This window comes from Lepisosteus oculatus, chromosome 14 (assembly GCF_040954835.1).
Source record: "Lepisosteus oculatus isolate fLepOcu1 chromosome 14, fLepOcu1.hap2, whole genome shotgun sequence".
In the NCBI taxonomy this organism is placed as follows: Eukaryota; Metazoa; Chordata; class Actinopteri; order Semionotiformes; family Lepisosteidae; genus Lepisosteus; species Lepisosteus oculatus.
In genome coordinates, this window is record NC_090709.1 from 22,043,247 (window position 1) to 22,064,404 (window position 21,158).

The following is a 21,158-nucleotide window of genomic DNA, read 5'->3' on the forward strand; positions in this document are numbered from 1 at the left end:
TTCGAACAGAAAAAAATCATATTCTGTTCTCTTCCTGGTATGTATAACAGATCAGCAGGTCTTATTTTCCCAATTGCTTTTTTCCACTGTATTTATCATAATGGCTAGCCAATGTCCTCTCTTAGCTAGGTAATGTTACTTGTGGATGTGCTTCTGCGTTGCGTAGAAGCACATGTATCCATAGAAAGTGTATTATACTACTATTTGAGCTACAGTACATAAAAATAATTATATCGTTATTAATTTCTTTAGGTACGTGATTCCATATTATATTCCCTATGAATCAAATTCTAAAAGTATGCTTTTGTTTACTCCGATAACGAGCACATTCACAGAAAATGTGAATATCTTATGACTTTTCACAAAGTATATAAAGTTAAGATGGTCAGAAGGAGCATGTAAAAACGTTTCCGAAACGTGGTAAAATCTTACTACATGTAAGACTTTGATGCTTAAAATGTTTAGGAAGAAAGTGGAATACTGGTGTGTATTTTTTCTTTAAACTACCAATACCAGCCATATACAGTTTACACTATATGTTTATGTTCCTAAATTAATATAGTTTATGGTGGTGTATCGTGGTTGTAGAGGTTTGATGGGTTTACTGAGACAATTATTAATTGTAGCAGTAATCACGAGGTTGTTCGTTGTGGCTTTTAGAAAATCAATCGTCAGAACAACTAACAACGCACACACACGGGTTCAATACACGAGATACATTTATTAACATAAATTGTGCACCAAACATATACTAGTCTGCCTGGATATGAGCGGCAGACCTTACTGTGAGGGTTATCAATATACAAGGTATATAATCTCGAAGAGATGCAAACACAAAGATACACAGCAGAGAATATATGTCAATATATATCGTTCGGTTACCAAATCGCTAATCAGTGTTATTACCCACTGTTACTCTAAACTCGGAAGTAAATACATTACTCATGAATTAAATTGATAACAACTTTTTTTGAGGTACAACTGAATTCTCGAGACAGAATGTAGAACATGGGGTTTACTTATCCACTGTGTATGGATTTGGAATCTCCCGGCACGAACACCAAACCAGCTGACAAGCTCTGTTGCAGCCTCTGTTCCAGCAGTTGTCCAATGGGCGTTGTCCCGGCGTCCTCTGGCTACCAGTCTGAATCCATCAAGAAGACAGGAATTCTAATATTGCCGTCTTGTGTACAAAATATTTGTTCAGCTCTAACGTCTGTGTGCGTTGACAAGGCATCTCAAAAGGAGGTATTAAATAAGAAAATGATCCTTTCTGTTACCATTCCTGTGGTTGGAGCGTTGTTTCACCCTTTTACGTTCTACAATATTTACAGACAAGGTTTTATCACTGGAGTTGTACAGAACAAGTGTGCATCAGTCCATGAAAATCATCAGTACTGCTGTTTTTCTATGCATAGTTTAATCAAGAGCACTTAAAAGATGCAAAAGATGGATTGTGGTCTGTGAGCACCTGCACATCTTCGAAAGGTCTCTATGTCGGGGGTGTAGCTTAGTGGTAGAGTGCTTGTCTTACATGTATGAGGTCCCAGGTTCAATCCCTAGCATCTTCAAGTGCTTTATGTTACTGTGCTCACATCGCAGTCTTCTGTCAAGTGAGAACTCTTTGCTCGTGTTCATAGAGAGCCAGGTTTACACATTAAACTCGAAGTGCTACAGTGTTCTCTGCAGTTTTAGATGTACCTCCAAAGCATTTAGTTCTGTTAACTACCAAAGAATGTGAACTAATTTAAAGTCACATTCAGGAAATCCAGAGAACGTCTTCACACTTGTCGTGGCTGTTGCAGAAAAACCTCACCCGGGATTTCCTGAGAGATCATTCACCGAGCGAGTCCTCCCTCTGGATTCCGCACTGAGCTGAAAGCTGCGCGAATTCCTCACTGCGTGTCCTGTACTGTGTAGCACAGTGAGAAGAATGCCTTGAGTTCTTTTCCGTATGTGAAGGAAAATGCAAAAGAGCATGAAAAGTATTGATGGAATAAAATATCCATGGTACAACTCGAGAAAGAACTGACGGACAAAACAATGCCATTTGATGATTACAAGAGAAACACAACCGTCCGAATATGGGCTTGGATCCTGAACGCTTGTGTTAAAAGACAAAGCAAAGGATATAACCTGTAAATGTCTTCATGTCTTACAGTTTATGAAATAACACAATTTCTTACTTTCTTGATAATTTCTTACTATTGATAGATGCTTTTTTTAATTTTAACAGAATCACAATTACAGAAATTTGGGGTTAAACTGTTATTCACATATTCTAACGAAGAGAAACGTTAGTGTCTTCCGGTGTGTGAGCCCATTTCTCAAATAAGAAAAAAATAAGTTATATAAATTGAATTATTCTATTTTGTAGGCTTGCATAGTCTTATTCATATTTCAGTTAAACCTTTTCTTCTGTAGTAATTTCATTTGATATTGTATTAGTCCTGATTTACAATTTTTGGACATGGTTCATCTTAAATCATTTGTATTTAGTTTCAGTTTTGGAAAATCGTGCCCAGAAGCTACTAAAACTGGTAATGTTTGCATAATGTGTAATGCAATAGTAGCATTTTGGGTGGGAAAACAAAAGGTATTTCTTGGTATTAATCCTAACACTTCATAGGCGGTGTTCGAGGATTTCTCGCTTCAGATAAAGCTGTCACTACATCATAGATTTTTACTCAATCAATATCAGCAGTGTTATCGCTACCGAACGCTAAATATAGATCCTGGCAATACTAAGGAAGCAATCAATTTATACATTTTGATCATTGATATTGAGGAATAATATTATACAAATTGTGGTTTTCTGTTAATTGCCAATTTTATTGTAATTACATCTTCGTTTACAGATGTCTTGCATGTATCACAAGGTATAATAGTCGCCGTGTGTCCTCAGCTAAAATGTTTTAAAAAGTACAACAAAAGTACAATATGCTTAACAACATTTATGGTTATATCTATATTAAAATGAAGGTAAATATACCAAGATATTAAAAAAACAATTGTACAGTCCTAATCTCATAATGCTTGTGAAGTTTTCCAATAAATCTGAACTGTAATTTTGAAATATTATTGCTGAGAATGGAAAGAGAATACAAAGATCAAAATCAACGAGTGAAAATACGAAAGTAGTTCATTAAACTGAGTTTCTTCCCTGAAATGATTTGATTTGCTTGCAAAGTACTGAGCAGCTTTGAAAGGATCGCGGGAATCAAATATACAGATGGGTTCAGAGTGTGCTTTCCAACTTTTGTTTAACATTTGTCTTTGATAGGGCAGAGTCGTCTTCACAATCTGGGTTACATAAACAGGAGTGACATCAGTACAAAACAGCTTTCCTTCTTGGGGAACAACAGTTGTGTTCCATATTTCTAACTATTTTGGTTTCTGTGGTTATAGCTGTGACTTTGTGGCGCAAATGTAGCATGCCTGACTCCACATCAGAAGGCTGTGTGTTCAAATTATGTTTTTAGTTTTGAAATGCTGAAATGCTTTTAGTTTTTCAGGTTCTGCTCGTCCTGAACACGGAATTCACACCATGTAGTTGAGTTCTATCTGTACACCACATAGATAATCTAAACAAAATAGAGCCCTACTGGACATACAGTTAGGATCTCCCACAGCGAATACCCTTGAACACAAGAGAGAAGGCACAGTTCACATCTGCGAAACATCACATCTGTCTTTAGAGACAGCTACATCAGAGAATGGAATCCCGGAAGTTTCAAATAACTTCTTTTAATACAGGTTCAAGCAAACCTGAAAGTTAGGGAGTTTCTGGACACTTTTGTTTTATTAAAAAGTGTCTGAAGCCTGAAAATGTAATTTGAAAAAAAAACGCTATTGGACATTAGCAGGTACTTTTTGTAACGATTTGCTATTTCATGCTGGAAAACAGAGGAAACAGACCCAATGTTTGCTTTCAGGTGCGGTTCATTACATAATAGACATCTATTACTGAGGAGCTTGAATAAAATTTACACAAGCAAGGTAGAAGTCGAACCTACAATCTTATGATCTAAAATCAGATGTGTTATTTATTAAACTGCTGGTATTTCACATAACCTGAATTCCCCCATAGTGTGCTCAGCGTCGCTACTAGTAATATAACGCCCTGTCTAAAATTTCAAAGTGAGAAACATGTGTTTTCTGATTTTTTATGAGTTTTAAAATATAATCTCTTTAAATCAGACAAAGGGTTTATGTTTCGCACTGAAATTCCAATTGATTGAGAATTCAAAGAAAGACTGTTTTCTTCCACAACACCGTATATTTATCACATCCACCAGACTCTTCAACTTCTCCAGACCTTGCTGGGTGAGCATTTGCTCCTATAAATCAGGTCACGTATCATGTTAAATCACTTCTTCTCAACACAACATTTCCCGGTCCACGTTTTCTCTATGAAAAAAAGACATTTTTCCCTTGCACGATTTCTCATTTTTTATCAAAGCGGACAGAAATAAAAAAGAAGAAGAAATAGTGTTGCAAAAGAACTCTGTTGCCCTTGGGAGATGTCAAACGCATTGGACATGAAAAATGCCAGATAAAAGCCAATTCTCTTAGTTTCTCGTTGTCGGGGCTGCTACTGTATGTAAAAGAGGCCATTTGCTCTGAGAGCAGGTTCAGCGCTTTCTGAATGCAGATGTCTCAGAGCGATGTGTCCAAGTGGCTGTAAAAGAGGTTGGATGTCATGTCACCGTAGCTTAGTTGTGTCACGACCACCAGGCAGTCAAGACCAAAGCGTAAGCGAGCTAATCAGACCCAGCAGCGGGTGATTATTAACAAACGCCGCCGCACGAGTTAAACCACCTGCGCACACTCATTGCGGTGCGCACTGCTATTTAAACCATCTTCACCTGCTTCCCACTGCTCGGTATTGAGTCTACTCCTTGAGAGCTCTACCTGGCGGTTTTCCCCCGTACCTCGTTTATTCTGGATTTTGGATTCCCCTTCTGCCTTTTCGACTTTGCACCTCGCCTCTCGACTCGGACTGTCTGCTACCGGTGAACTTCCTGGATTACGACTTGCCTTTCGTTCTGGTTTGTTCGCCTGCCTCATCTATCACCCGTGCCTGCGTCTGCACAGGATCCGTGTATCTTCTCACCAGGGATTCCTAACAAGTTGGTTAAAGTCCCTCTTTATTAAACAAAAGAACTGCGGTTTGAATCCCAGCTGTGTATTTCTTCCTATCTTGTAGTACAGAACGTACCATTTTGGGCACTCACAAAGGGCTTGATTTCGTTAAATGCATGTGTTCATTTCCTTTCTGGAAAACTTGTTTTTGATTAAATTCACACAGCTTGCGAAACATGAAATTCAGTTCTTGGTTATCAGTGCAGAAGAAATATTACCGGCCGGCAAAAAGAACGGTAAGAGATTTTTTTTTTTTGGGGGGGATTCGAGAAAATTCTCCACCAGTCAGTGTCTGTGGCCCGATCGGTTAGTGCATTTGGTTGTTATCCAAAAGGTTGGTGGTTCAAGTCCAACCAGGGATGGGTTTCTTTTGTGATGTAAACATTGTTTTCGCATAGGTCGATTGGATTTTTGAGCTAAACCATAGCTATTTTAATATTTGTAGAAAATGCGACTGTTCAACACGTGTCAAAAATGTCCAATAATGCCCAACATCGCAACTCCCCAGAAAACCATATTCACCCAAGAAAAATGATCGTTGAATCGTCATTTATACTCCCGTCACATCCTCTACTGAAATATTTTAAAAATACAATGCAGATTTGTTTGAGAACTTGACAAGCATTGTTTTGTTAGCACTGTGCAGTTGGATTTTAATATTTTGACATTTACCTTAATTTTAAACTGTAAACACTGTACAATCTATTGTAATTGTGTTGTAATATTAAAATGTTAGCTGAGGATGCAAAGGGGTGAAAGGGAAAGGCCAGAGGGTACAGTAACAACAAGGTTAGGATTGGTGGAGGTGTTGATGGTTTTTCTCTGTAGAGGATGATTGAGTTTTTTATCCTTCTCTGAAGTGAGAAACTGGAAGAGTTGGGAGTTGAGAGATCTGATGAGGTTAGTTATAAAAGGAAGTTGATGTGGAGCTGTTAGCTGTAAGAATTCCTTAATGTCTTTGATGTTGTCATCAAAGAAAAACTGCAGTCGGCAAAGCTAAAAAGAAATGTATCTTTGCATACTGCCCTGTCTTTCTAACACCTGAAGAAGGCTCCACGGCCAACATGTTATGTTTCCTTTCTTCTCTTTTCAGCATGGAATAACCTTTTACTTGTTCCTTTGCAGCCTACGCATGCTGACGCAGCTACTCACCTGATATTTAACATTCCTATAATCACAAATATGAATGTCCACTGTGGGTATTTTTTCCATGGTTATTTATTCTGTCATTGAAGCATATTTTATGTCATATCGAAGTGTCATAATCACTGAAATTTTTTTATTTAGAAAGTAAGAAAATGATAAATCACTATGAATTGCATTTAGCCTGTACTGATCTAGATTTTCTATATACTTTAACATGCCATGTTCAGAATGTCACAACTGAAATGCAACAGTGAAGTGTTGTAATGTACATAGTGTCGGAACATTGAGATGTTTTGGTAATGAGGAAGGAGGGACATGCCATGTTCACAGGGTCATATTTAAAAAAAAATGGCACAGTAAAATTTCCTAAAGTTCAGAATTTTGATAGTCTGTTCAATTGTCTCTCACACCTCAATGTCAGACTTTTTAGATATTTTTATAACCAGGGGGTAGGTTTATAGCAAGAAGCAGAAAGTGCCATCACCTGTTGCTCATCCTCGGTTAACCATATATTCTCATATGCCATGTTCTAAATGTCCCATTTATATTAGAATTTCTTGTAAAATGCAAGATTTTAAGACTTTTTATGATCAGAAGGTAAGGTCGTGGTAAATATGCAGAAAGTGCCTGTGAACTTATGTTTTGCCTTTGTCTTATTTACTTATTGTGTTTGTGTTATTGTGAGTTTTGAAAATTGGTTTACAATTTTCTGAAATGTGTTTCACACAAAAATTCTATTTGGATAGTCACTACTTACATATTCCCCTTTGCTGAGGATAAATACAGTAATCCATCCCGATTAGTACTTTTAAAAATTACTGTAAAGAGCCATCTACAGGTGAAAGGCGGCATAACATCACAGCAGCAGCATTTAAGGCAGAAGAAGCTGGCGAATAAGAAGCCAGATTCAGCTTCGTTAATGCAATACCATTGGGTGAGGTGGAAAAATATTTCTTGCTCTGAATCCTAACATTTGTATAGGAGGTGTTCTAGTACTTCTTGCCTCAGATAAAACTACCAATACACTTATTTCTACTCCATCAATAGCAGCAGTGTTATCGGTACTGAGTCCTAAATGTACTGTATATCTAGATATATCTATATCTATGCTCTCGCAGTCTCCTTCCTCACCGCTCCTGCTCGCTTGACACTCAGTCTCTATGCCTGGGCTCGTTGAATCTCTGTCCAAGTCTTTTGGATCTTAATGACTATATGACCAAAAAATAATTTCAGGTTTACAAATTTGACACCTACTCAATTCAGAGTGCACATGTTTCTTGTTACAGAGGGGAAAAAATGCACATGAAATTTCTCATGCTCACCTATAAGGCTCTGCATGGCTTGGCACCTCATTACCTGTCTGAACTATTATCGCCCTACTCCCCACCTCGCAACCTTCTCTCTTCTAATTCTGCTCTCCTAACTGTTCCCCAAGCCCATCTACATTCTGTGGGTGACAGGGCCTTCTCCTGTTATGCCCCAAGCCCTGGAACTCTCTCCCCAAGGATATCACAGAGTCACCTTCTCTAAACTACTTCAAATCCAGACTCAAAACCCTCTTCTTTAGAAAAGCCTTTACTGAACTGGTTCCATTCTTCACCCCTCTGCTTTTCTTAGTACCACCATCCACGGTCTCCTCTATATATTGTAATTGTGTTTTATCTTGTGTATTTTTATTTATTGTTGTTGTCATTCTGTAAAGAGCTTTGAGAAGCCACCTTTTAAGGCTCTATCCGCATGTACCCCATGTATTAAGAAGACCCCCATATTAAAAAAAATCATAAAAAAGAAAGAACACTTTCACAACCCAACACAAGGTTGTATAAGGTGAGGGGGGCTGTCTGGTGTGTAAAACACTTGGTTGTAGCATTGTGAATGTTGTGCTTCAAATGCTAGTGAGTCATGAAGAGGACCTCCCTATCCCAGTGTATTGCATGTCTAAATGGTGCCGTATTGAAAAAATCATAAAAAAACTGAAGGAGGTTTCACAACCCAAAGCAAGGCTGGGAAAGGTCAGAGGACCTGCTTAGTGTGTAAAACACTTACTTGCAGCATTGTGGGTGCTGTGGTTTAAATGCTATTGGCTTGTGAACAGCATCCCCCTATCCTAGTGCACAGTGCCACATTCAATAAAACCATGAGAAAAAGAGATTCACAACCCAAAGCTCTCCCAGTCTTCTGTGTAAACAATCATGGACATCATGATTTGAACATCATGGGTGCTGTTTTTAAAAAGCTGTTGAGTTAAGAATAGGAATTTTCATGCAGAATGAAAACAGGAAATAAAGGGTTTCAGAAATAAAACAAAGCTTTATTCCCGTGCTGACAGTCTGGGTAATTGGAAACTGCTGATCTGCTTCCTATGGTCATATATGGGTTTTTTGCATGAAACTCTATTGAGCAGTATTTCTGCGTTGTGAACGTATGTATACAGCGGTCCCCCAGTGTTCCAGATGGTGCGTAATTGCGCATCAATCAAAACCCCGACTGTCAGAAAAGGATAATTAGCTCACTGATATGTTTATGGAGGGGTTGTGAAAATTTTCAAAGTCGTGGTCTTTAAAATGCATTTGGTTTGAAGGCGTTCTGTGTTATATGATATGTGATATGGCACAAGAATATTCGTGTGTGGAATAAAAAGACAAACTGAAGGCTGTGAGAACATTCACAATGTACTTTATACACAAAACAATTGTATATACAAAGCAATTGTTTCATAAAAACGCTACAGGCATGCCAAAATCGTTTTCGAACTTCAAGCTAACTTTACCCCGGTCAAAGTGATGAAGACACAGACATTTAATGAAAACGAATTTGATTCACTTAAGGCTCTGCTCTTTTGTTGTGATGTCATTTTAATTAATGTTAGCTGTGATTAGGTGTCGTTTTTGTCTCTTTTAACTTAAGAGTTAAAGAGTTTAAGAGTCTGCTCCTTTCTTCCTGGTATAGAAACAACATGTTCCATGTTTACAACCACCACTATAAATTATTTGTTCAGCTCTAACACCTGTCTGCGTTGACAAGGCATCTCAAAATGACATATTAAATTAGAACACGATCCTTCTGGTTACCATTCCTGTGGTTGGAGCGTTGTTTCACCCTTTTTCGTTCTTCAACAATATTTACAGACAGGGCTTTATCACTGGAGTTGTACAGAAGTGTGCATCGGTCCATGAAAATCATCAGTACTGCTGTTGTTCTATGCATAGTTTAACCGAGAGCACTTAAAAGATGCAAAAAGCTTTCAAAGAAAACAGAATTAAAAGACAGCAGAGTAAGGAGGTAAAAAAGCACTTCCCCGTCGAGGAATTAACCACTGTCGCCCGTGTGACTGGATATAAAAATAACTGATTCGTTTTTGCCCAGTCTCTGGAAGCTTCAATGCGATTATTTTTCCTTCCTTATTTCTTCATTCCCATGAATTTACTCTGTAGTAGAGGGAACACGAAAGTGGGAAATTGCAGGCATTCTCCCTGAGCACACACCAGTGGGGATGTAGCTCAGTGGTAGAGCGCATGCTTTGCATGTATGAGGTCCCGGGTTCAATCCCTGGCATCTCCATGTGCTTTACATTATTGTGCTCACATCGCAATCTTCTGTTGAGTGAGAACTCTTTGTCGGTGTTCATAGAGAGCCAGGTTTACACAATTAAGTTCAGTCACACACAAAGTGCTACAGTGTTGCTCTGCTGTTTTAAATGTACCTCCAAAGCATTTAGTTCTGTTAACTACCAAATGATTTGAACTAATTTAACGTCATATTCAGGAAATCCAGAGAACGTCTCCACACTTGTCGTGGCTGTTGAAGAAATCACCTGTTAAATCTCACCCGGGATTTCTTGAGAAATCATTCAGCGAGTGAGTCCTCCCTCTGGACTCCGCACTAAACTGAAAGCTGCGCGAATTCCTCACTGCGTGTCCTGTACTGTTACAGGTGCTGTCGTGTAGATGTGGAGCACAGCCATAAGGACACTTTGAACTTTTTCCATATGTGAAGGAAAAGGCAAAAGAGCATGAATAGTATTAATCGTTTAAAATATCCATGGTACAACTCGAGAAAGTACTGAAGGACTAAACAACAACTTTTGATGATTACAAGAGATTCAAGAAACACAACCATCCACACACGGGGTTGGATCCTGAACGCTTAAGTTAAGACAAAGCGAAGGATACGAACTGTAAACTCTCTTCACGTCTTACCGTTTGTGAAATAAAACAATTTCTTACTTTCTTAATAATTTCTTACTGCTGATAGACGATTTATTGCATTTTAACAAAATCACAATTACAAACATTTTGGGTTAAACTGTTATTCACACACTCTAACGAAGATAAACGTTAGTGTCTTCCGGTGTGTGAGCCCATTTCTAATAAGAATAAAAAATAAGTTATATAAATTGAATTGTTCTACTTTTTATACTTACATAGTCTTATTAATATTTCAGTTAAATATTTTCTTCTGTAGTAATACAAGTCTCGATTTACAATTTTTGGACATTGTGCATCTTAAATAATTTTATTAGTTTCGGTTTTGGAAAATCGCGCCTAGAAGCTACCAAAACTGGTAATGTTCACAAGATGTGTAATGCAATAGCAGCCTTCTGGGTGGAAAACAAAAAGTATTTCTTGGTATGAATCCTAGCTCATTTATAGGCGGCATTCTAGGACTTCTCGCTTCAGAAATCCTGTCAACGCATCGTACGTTTCTACTCCACTCGTACGTTTCTACTCCATCAGTATCAGCAGTGTTATCACTACCAAACGCTAAGAATAGATCCTGGCAATCCTTCGTGAGATCTTCGTTGGAAAATTGTTTATTTTATTTAAAACAAATATTTTCAATACCATCCAAAAAGTCAAAAGTTTCAATTGCATGCAACTGATGAGATCTCTTTTCGATGAAAGTTATAAGTACATCCAAAACACGTTTCTTGTGGATCCAGAAGAGGATCATTATGAGGCTCAAAACATGCCTGTCTCTTCTTTTTTTGAGGACGAATTGATTATTGAGGTGTAATCATTGGTTCAAAACCCAAATCATCTGGTATCGCTGTTGTTTCTTTGATAGTTTCTTCAAATCCTTCAATTGATCTTCCATATCGAGGGATAATATCATACAAGTTGTGGTTTTCTTTTAATCACCAATTTTATTAAAATGTCACCTTCTTTTACAGATGTCTTGCATCTATCACAAGATATAACAGTCCTTGCATCTTCAGGTAAAATGTTTTAAAAAGTACAACAAAAGTACAATATACTGAACAGCATTTATGCTTACATGTATATTAAAATGAAGGTACATATACCAAGATATTAAAATACAATTGTACAGATTTGTGAAGTTTTCCACCAAATCTGCAGTGTAATTTTGAAGTATTATAGCTGAGAATGCAAGGTGAGTATGAAGATCAAATTCAATGAGTGAAAATGATTTTCTTGGAAGTTGCCGATGTTGGTCATTATTGATCATTCCAGGTGATATTGACTTAGGTACTCAAATGTTTACTTGTTGTAGCTTGAAATGTGCAAAACACTCACATTTCTTTCAAATATGAAGATGTTTTACTGTATCTAGTGCTCTGTACTGGTCAATCTGGGTGCTATAAAATACCTATGGTTTGAGGTGCAGTATAAAGTGAATATTGGGGTGTCTCTAGTGCTGTGGGATGCTGCGTTTTAAATTGAGCAGCTCCTGAAGGCAGGACAAGGAGTCTTAGATAGATAGATGCAATTTCTTCTCATTGGATCAATAAAGTATCTATCTATCTTAACCTTTTGATTTGAAGGGAATGTAAATAACAGCCAGGTTGTCTCTTTGGTTGTGTTGTATCTGGTTCTGTCGACAGTGCCTTTTGTTCCTTGTGTGGATTAAATCATACTTATGAATTGATCACAAACATTTAGGCATTCTCTCCTTCTGGGGTTGATTTTATCATTGTGAGTGGCCAAAGGTTCCTTATATATTTAATTAAAAGTCTTTAATTGTACAAAATTAAGAAATTACAAATGAATGACAAAATGGTTTTAAAAAGTTTATTTTTAAAAAGGAAACGTTAAGAAAATGTCTATACATTTCTGCACATCAGAAATCTTACATTCAGAATTCTATATCAATTAATAGTTTTATTTCAGAAACATATCATATTGTACAAGAAAAAAAGACTGAATGGAATAGGGAACTTTAAGGTCTCCCTGTTTTAAAACACAAACTGCAGGTCCTGTAGACAAAGTCAATGAGGACAGTGACTCACTTGTCAGAGCTCTCAGGTGACAGACAGTGTCAGTGTGGAAGCAGTGGAGTGAAGTGGACTCAGGTCACAGACAGTCTCAGTGCTCAGAACTGTTGTAAGACTGTGTGACTCTGTTGGTGAAGCTCTTCTGTGTCTAGACCTGCTGGAGGAGGTTCTCCCAGACAGCTCTGTCAGTCTCACAGCGCCCATCCTCTCCCTGAGACTCGTCCCCAACATCATCGTAGTCAGTCCTAGCAGGGGCAGGGGCTCCTTCTTCAGAGGGCAGTGTGGGCAGGACCCTGTCCACTCCAGGGCCAGGCTGGAGGACACCTGACAGAGAGACAGACTCATGATTTGTCAAATGAGCCAGTTATTGAAATAATATTGTTACATATTAGGATTATGAAAATTGTGAATAACAAAAATGACTGAGTAGATAAATTAAAAAATAAATTAATCATAACCCCCAACTTTTAAAGATTTTGCAAAGAATATACCCAAGCATTTGGTATAGTTAAAGGCACATAAGAGATTTGTTAATTAAATATTTGTTATTAACAACACTACACACACGAAATTACACACAACATAAATATACAGCACACAATTACAAATTTGCTAACAAGGTGTTTTAGACACCTACATCCTAACCACCCAGAAAATCCTCAAACTGCTACCAAGTATTCAGCTTTTACAGAACACCTTTATGAAAGAAAGAGAAACCAAACCTTCTAAACCTAAGATATTACAACTTCAGTTAAATCTCTCTTTGTGAACCCAATTGTTACAAAATGAATGGGAGCCTATCTCCCTGTTCTAAAGATGCTCCCACTAGCCAGGAGAGGCACTCTTTAACTAAGGGATTCTCTAAATAAGAAATAAAAGTTTCTAAAAACAACAGAAAGGCAAGCTCTCTTTATGAGGGTCAAAGACTAAACTCCAGTCTGGTCTTTCCAGTTGATCTGGACAAGTAGTAGAAGCAAGAAGTAGCTCTCGCCTTCTATCATTCCTGGACAGTTGATTGACAATCATTTACCCAGAACTTTATGGTTGCTTTGATCTCTGAATCTCACACCTCAGCATCTCAGCAAACATCGCCTTGCTTTGCAGCCACTAGCCATGTACTGTAATTGGAATTGGAATTGATGACATTACCCAGGTGTACCTAGATTTTTTAAAACACTTACATAGTCACAATAGTGTAGTGAATGGGGATTTTAATTTTCTGTAACAATAAGAAATTATAGCAGTATATTTTGAGAGTACTTGTAGACTTTTAGAAACTAATCAAACATAATTATCTATAGTCTCACTCATGTATTCTAACCATACAAAATACAATTTATTGATATAATCATAATTTGCATAACAAACAATAAGCATAATAGAACATACTGTATCTGAGAAGTACTCTGCTTTGATATCAATGGCTATTAGTGGACTAACAGTTATAGTATACAGAATAGATGTAACAATATTGTACTCAAAAAGCGTTTAATAGGTTTTTTAAATTAAATTGTATCTTTTTGGAAGAATTGATGATTCAGTGTAGAATTCACTTATACTTATGAAGTATCAATGCTCTAAAACCACAGTGAGGAAGACCTAGTAATTTCTGAGCCTAGTAATTCTCTCTGCAGTCAGAGAACAGAATTCCTGGTCTTCGGGAATCTAAAGCTTTGTTCTGCCCAGACCTCATTCACTCATCATTAATCAGCTGCTGATCAATTTAAATCAATTTAAATCTGATTGGCTAGGTGTGTCAGTAGGTGGGTTTCAGTGACACTGTGATCTTTGTGATCTAACTTTGTACAATTCAGGTCACTCAGTCTTTATTGGCTGTTATTGATCCTTGTAGGACATGATAGAGTGAAGCTACCGCTACTTCAAAATGCCTGATTCCCCCCTGTCTTGGATGACAGTGCAACAGAGATGGATTACTTGAGGTTATCTTTCCCATCCCTGAACTACCTAACCCACACTGAGCCCCCTGGCTGTAGCCCCTTTTACCTGAAGTGGGGTCTTCCTCACTGCTGAACACATCACTGTACCCAGAGGTTGTCTCATCAGAGAGGAGTCTCCCTGTGAACAGAAGAGCAGGTCAGTAATGGCTCTGTCATTCTGACACAGACTGACCTGTCAGAGACCTTTTCTCTTCCAGGTAGTGTTTATTTGCAGATATGAAATTAGGTTGAGACTAATTTCTAATGACAAAGGCTACTGTGGGCTGGTACTGGGGGTACTCCTTAGTCTTTTTTATAATAACTCACCTGACACAGTGTCTGGACTCTGGGGCACAGTGATGGCATCATCATAGTACTCAGGGGCCTCTTCTTTCACAGAGGACATCAGCTTTCCTAAAGCACACAGAGCACAGCTTCACTGTCACACATCAGCACACTGAGTTATCTAGAGCGCAGGACTGCTGGAGCTCATCAGAACACACTGATTAACTGAACATCACACAGGATCTAAAACTCCAGGCTCTAAGTACAGGAGATCAGGGGGAACCTGATTTCCAGTCCTATTCACAACTGTAATAAATGTAAAACAATTCCTAGATTTTCAAATAAGATGTTGAAGGAAAACAAGGCAGAGAAAGTTTGGCTGTATTTGGACAGTGAGGGTGGTGATGTGAACCCTATGAGATACTGAAGAGGAGCCGGACACTGGCAGCAGTGACCCAGAGTGAGTGTGCAGGGCTGAGATCACAGGGAGAGAGTCAGATTCATGTAACTGGTGCAGAGTAGTACAGACTCCGTATTCAGAGGCTGAGATCCAAGAAAGAGTAGAGAGATTCAGACTCTGTGGGATTGGTGCAGAGTTTCCCCATGTGATTGGACTGAAATAACCCACCTGACAAGGCATCTGGACTCTGAGGTACAGTTACAGCATCATCATAGTACTCTGGGATCTCTTCTTTCAGAGGAGTTATCGAGTCTCCTGAACCACACAGAGAGACAGAGAATTTACACTTCAGGACTCAGACTTACTTTGACCATAGAGCTGCAAAGTAATTGGAAAGTGTGATTTTAAATGTTTTATGGTGTATAGTTAAGCCAAAACTCTAGGGTCGCTGATTTATCTGATCTGAAAGGCAGCATGCTGTTCCGCAGTCTCCTTTTCTATCAAAACCAATGGGAGCAGCACCCTGTTTACCACCCCAGTATTGACCAGGTCTAGTTTTGCTCAGCATCTATGATTTGCTGAGATAATGCTAGTGTGAGGCAACACTGAAAAACAGACTTTATAAAGTATCAAACACGTGTGGTTATATTTATATAATTCAGGATTTTCTACATAAGTTCTCTAAATGTTAGCGTGGTTTGAGGTGAGAGTGAGTACTGAACTGAAGACCTCCTCACTCCCACACTGAGCCCCCTGACTCAACCTCCCCTCACCTGGTACTGGGTCTCCCTCACTGTCCTCCACATCATCATATCCAAAGGGCAGCTCATCAGAGAGGAATCTCCCTGTGAACAGGAGGACAGATCAGTATTACCTGCAGTCAGACAGCAGCCTCACTGTCCTCTACTGGAAGAGAAGCCAGTGTGTGAGTTTGTGTTTATAAGGCAGATCCAGAATCGTGCTGTGTTGATTTTCTTCACTTAGTTTGACACCAGTTGAGAAAAAACCCTACAGGTTTAAAACTAAAAAATACCCTTTTTGTCAGAAACCAGTTGAGTGAGATTTTCTACAAGTGTAAGTCCTCAGATTTTCCTTAGAGGGTGGAGACTAATCACACCTGAAGACTGTCTCCACTCACCTCTCCTGGGGGCGCTGTAGGTTCCCTCTCTGGCAAGTTTGTACTCTATTTCCTCGTAGACGGCATCATGATTGGAGGCGAGTGCTCCCTTAGATAGGGCTGTGTGAGGAAACAGACACTCAGGGTTAACATGCAGGGAGAGGAGTACAAGATAAAAAATGTCACTCCTAAACCTATTTTGGACATTTGAGCACACAAATGTTATGATTCTGGATTTGCAAATTTCCTGATATCTCCACCTGTAATTGTTGCTAATCTTTTTCAAATCTTTCTTAAACTACAAATGGATTTCTCTACCCTATTAAAATTGCTCACATCCAGCACACCTTTAAATTAGACAGGTTTTACCTCAGGCAATTGTGATTTTAAAGCAGGTTTATTCCTCAAGGTAATTATGTAAATATAAGTTCCATGTGAGTGACAGAACTGACCACTAGAGGTCACTATGTGGATGGAGAGTTCCCTCCCTACCTTTCCTCAGCTTCCTGTTCTGGATCAGCTGCCCCACTAACAGAGCCAGCACCACGAAGAGCAGAGCCCCCAGCAGCAGGAGGACCAGGGGCGAGGCAGACAGGCCTCCCAGCGGCTGTGTCTGGGGTGTTGTCCTGGTTCTGCCTGAGAGAGGGGGAGACAATGGATGAACAGGGATCAGGAGAGGTGCTCTTGGGCTCATATATGCTTCGACAGATGGAATGTCCTGTTCTCCTCATGTTCCCATATGGGGCTATCATGGCTTCAGGGTGAACCCAAGATCAACGAAGAATAGTTAAGAATTCCAAATCTAAACCACCAGGACTGTCAGTAAATCAGTGATGAAAGAGAGGACACTAGCACTAGATCTACACCGGGAAACTGAAAACACTGATCTTCACAATGAGGGAGGAGAGGAGACACTACAGCAACACTGGGAATCTGAAGAGACAGAAAGACAGGAGTTATCAATGACAAGGAGGATTTATGTTCACCTGTAGCTGTTGTTGGACTGGCTGTTGTCTCTGACAAACCTGTAAAAGAGATAGGAGAGCTGTCAATATATTGCCTTTGGTTTTACAGCAGGTTATATCCACAGTGGTCTTAAAAAGAAAATCTTTACATTTGTTCCTTGAGGTCAAATCTAGGATTGCTGGATGAATGGTGTCTTGTTCGGAATTAAAGCTTAGTGTTGTTCACATACACAGGGCTACAAAACATCCCAATCTTGTGACTGATGATCTTAGTTGGATTAGTTAGATATAAAGCAGTGATAGAGTATGGGTGACATCAGTCTAACTTCTCCATTGATCTGCTACCTTGTTCATCTACAGTTCTAAGACTATCCTCACCTGTACAGGTAACCCCCGCATCCTCCTTGTGTCGACAGTCACTCTGATTCAGTCCAGAGTGACAGCAGTCCCACAGGTGAAGTTCACTGCCTGTGCAGTTCACCTCGTCCAGCCAGATGGCGCCGTTTCCTGGTCCGAATGAGGCCTCTATTGCTGCACTCACTGCATCCCCACAGCCCAGCTGTCTGCAGACCACCTGGGCATCCTGCAGGTCCCAGGAGTCGTCACAGACTGTCCCCCAGGAGCCCTCATACCGCAACTCCACCTGGCCAGAGCAGTTAGTGCCTCCAACCAGGCGCAGAGCCAGTGGGACTGAAAGTCAACAGAAAGGTTATTCAGTGTCATTAGATCTGTGACTGTAGATGAGAGCAGAGAGGTTACTGAGAGTTACTTCAGCTCAGTGACTGTAGTAGAGGTTAGTGAGGTATTGAGTGGCTCTAGAAGAGAGCTGTATGGTTACTGTTCCTCAGCTCAGGGCTGCAGTGTCTCTGACTGTTTTACACACTGAACTCACCTGGGCAGTGCTGCTGAGGCTGCTCTTCCTGAGGGGCTGGAGTGCTTCTGTCAGCTTCTTTTCTAGGACCTTCAAAGATTAATAGTCATATAAAAACATTATTATTATAAAATGAATAACAATGACATTGCTTTCATTTTTATACATGTTTGGATATACATTTATAATAATTCAATTGAAAGCTCTTATTATGTTCTGAACTTGGCAAAACACTAATCCACAGAGCTGCTCGAGATAAAGACAATCACTGCAGAGCTGTTTAAGAGGAAGGCAGCATTACTCTTCACTCTCTACCTGAGCAGGTGATATTAGCCACTTCTTGGTCTGTGCAGTCATTCTGACCCCAGGGGGAGGAGGGACACTGCCACAGGGAAGAGTCATGTTTGCGACAGGAGACAAAGTCCAGCCATTTGGGATCTGGGCTCAGCCTGGAGTTTGTCTCTCTGATGGTGCCCTTGTCTCCACAGCCCAGCTGTTTACAGATCACTGCGGCTGTGGAGTCAGTCATGCCGTTCTGACACACACTGCCCCAGGTGCCATTGTAGTAAACCTCTGCCTGTCCTGAACAGCCTGCAGACAGTCTCAGCAGAGTGTAATCTGTCAAGACAGCAGGGAAAGTTAAAGGAAACAAACCCTGACAAGACAGCCCAACGTTTCATTCTGAACTGGTAAGAAACAACTAGCAATGAAATGAAATGAACATGTAATGAAACAATGACAGCTGTACAATAACACAGTTGACATGAAGGTGACAGGCAGGACTGTGTGGTTCTGTTCATTCAGACCTGGACAGTACATCACACAGAACTTTAAATCCCATTACATGATCAGGTTCTGACCCAAAACATCATTCTGATCAGCTTGGCTATTCAGCAGCAGCACAACTAAGAGACTGAGGCATGAAAGTAGAACTCTTGGCTCAGGATGAGCGGTGCAGCGTTATGAATGGAGAAAACGTGGCTCAGGGTGACATTTAACATTGTGTGGGTCATCAGGATCTGACCAGAAGCCATTCTTGGAACAAATCAAAATGAAACATTTGAGGCAGAAAATCATGAAAGATAATGGCCAAGACAAATACACCCAAACAGACAACAGGTCTTATTGATGTGAGAAGTTTAAAGTTTGGACCCTAGATTTTACTGGAGGACTGAGATGAATATATCCCCATTCACTAGTGGAGGGGAATTTCTCTTGAGTTTCTTTCTCTCTTTATTTATTTTTGCTGGGATGTGAATATGTGCATTCACAACTGTATCATAAATATAAATATTTATTTTAAAATTAATTCTGCATCCAGCTCAGTCTTTTCCTCAACAAGATGCATTTAAGCACTCCAGATGCAAACCATATCCACAATGTGGAATTCCAGTATGTGGATTATTTTATTTAGTTAACTTACTGAACACAAGATTCTCACATTCTCACAAGTCAAACATATTTAGGCACTCTAGATGCAAGCCATATCCACAATGTGGGATTAAAGAATCTGAATCATTGTAATTTTAATTATCTCCCCTACCTGAACACAGGATTCTCACATCCTCCTTGTGTCCACAGTCATGCCGTCCCCACCCTGCTGAGGGACACTCCCACAGAGACGACTCGTTCCCCAGACAGCCCACCTCGTCCAGCCAGATGGGTCCAGTTCCCTGGCTGAAGGAGGCCGGCACTGGGGCACTGAGGGCCGTCCCACACTGGAGCTGTCTGCACACCACCTGAGAGTCTGCCAGGTCCCAGGAGTCATCGCAGACTGTCCCCCAGGAACCATTGTGATATACCTCCAGCCTCCCAGCACAGTCACCTCCTGCACCAACCAGCCTGAGGGACAGCTGATCTAGGAGCAGAGAATTAGAGGTTAGGGGTCAGAGGTCAGTGCAGTACTAAGAGATCACCATGACCTGCTGTTACAAGTTGAAGATTATCTCGGCCCACTAGGCACAGCAGATACAGTTCAAGTACAATGTTTCTTGACTTTTGATTAATTTAATATATACTTATTGTAACAGATTGTTCATAAGCAGTATACCAGATAAGTTACTTTTCTGACCCACTGCTGGGCACAGAGACAATAGCTCCACCGGTGACAAATTGCAGTATTCAGATAGATGCGTTTGCTGTAGATCCCAAAGACCCTAGTGTGTTTGTGACACACAGAAAAAACTGCACACACACAGCTGTTGCCTCACTGACTGATCTGGGATTCCACTGAGCAACAGAGACATCAACACACACTGAGAGCCCTGGAGATACAGAACAGGGGCTAATTCATACCTGGTGTTTTGGAAAAGGGAACAGCTGAAGAAGGGAAACCTGTGAAACAAACAGAGAGAGAGAAAACAGACTGTGAACCATGTGTGAGAGGTGCAGTTTAGCACCAGAAATGAAACTAGAATTAAAACAGCACTGATGTGATTAAGACAGTCTTCAATCTCTCTTTACCTTCTCCAGGTGAATCTCTGGTCATATTTGAGTCTGTAAAACAGAAGAAAGGAGCTCATTTCTGTCCACAGGAGTGATGTTTCACCAGTGCAGGGTCAGCTGTGTGTGGGGCTCAACTGTACATAACATCTGTAATTATTGACTTTCTGAGACTCACTTTTTTTTCAGCCTCCTGTTAAATAGGGCTCCATTAATTAAACTAATTAAACAGTTCAGGTGTTAATTACGGGATACTGAGATCCAATACTTTCTTTCATTTTTAGGACAGTGATCTCAATATAAATGTAAAACAGATTTATGTCCACAGTGAATTGTTGTACCTAATCATCTGAAGAAAAATGACAATGAAAATGATTACCCCTTTAGTTAATATTTGAGTTATATATGATATGATTCAAATATGCTCACATGCTTTAAGGAATATATTTTTACTGGCAGCGTGTAACAGAGCAGGTATTCAGTAAATCATGAAGACAGTGTGCTGCTGTGTGTAAGCACATGATTTTTAAACATAATTCTCACCAGAGCAGATGACTCCTGCGTCCTGTCCATGAGAGCACCCTGCTCTCCCCCATGTAGAGACAGCGCAGTGTG

At 39.8% G+C, this 21,158-nt stretch overlaps 1 non-coding gene across 1 annotated transcript; it reads left to right on the forward strand.

The window, feature by feature from the left end:
• The first annotated feature begins 9,780 nt into the window (after window positions 1–9,780).
• Window positions 9,781–9,852, forward strand: trnaa-ugc (transfer RNA alanine (anticodon UGC)). Its single transcript has one exon. It is a non-coding gene; the product is annotated as a tRNA-Ala (tRNA).
• Window positions 9,853–21,158: the final 11,306 nt, after the last annotated feature.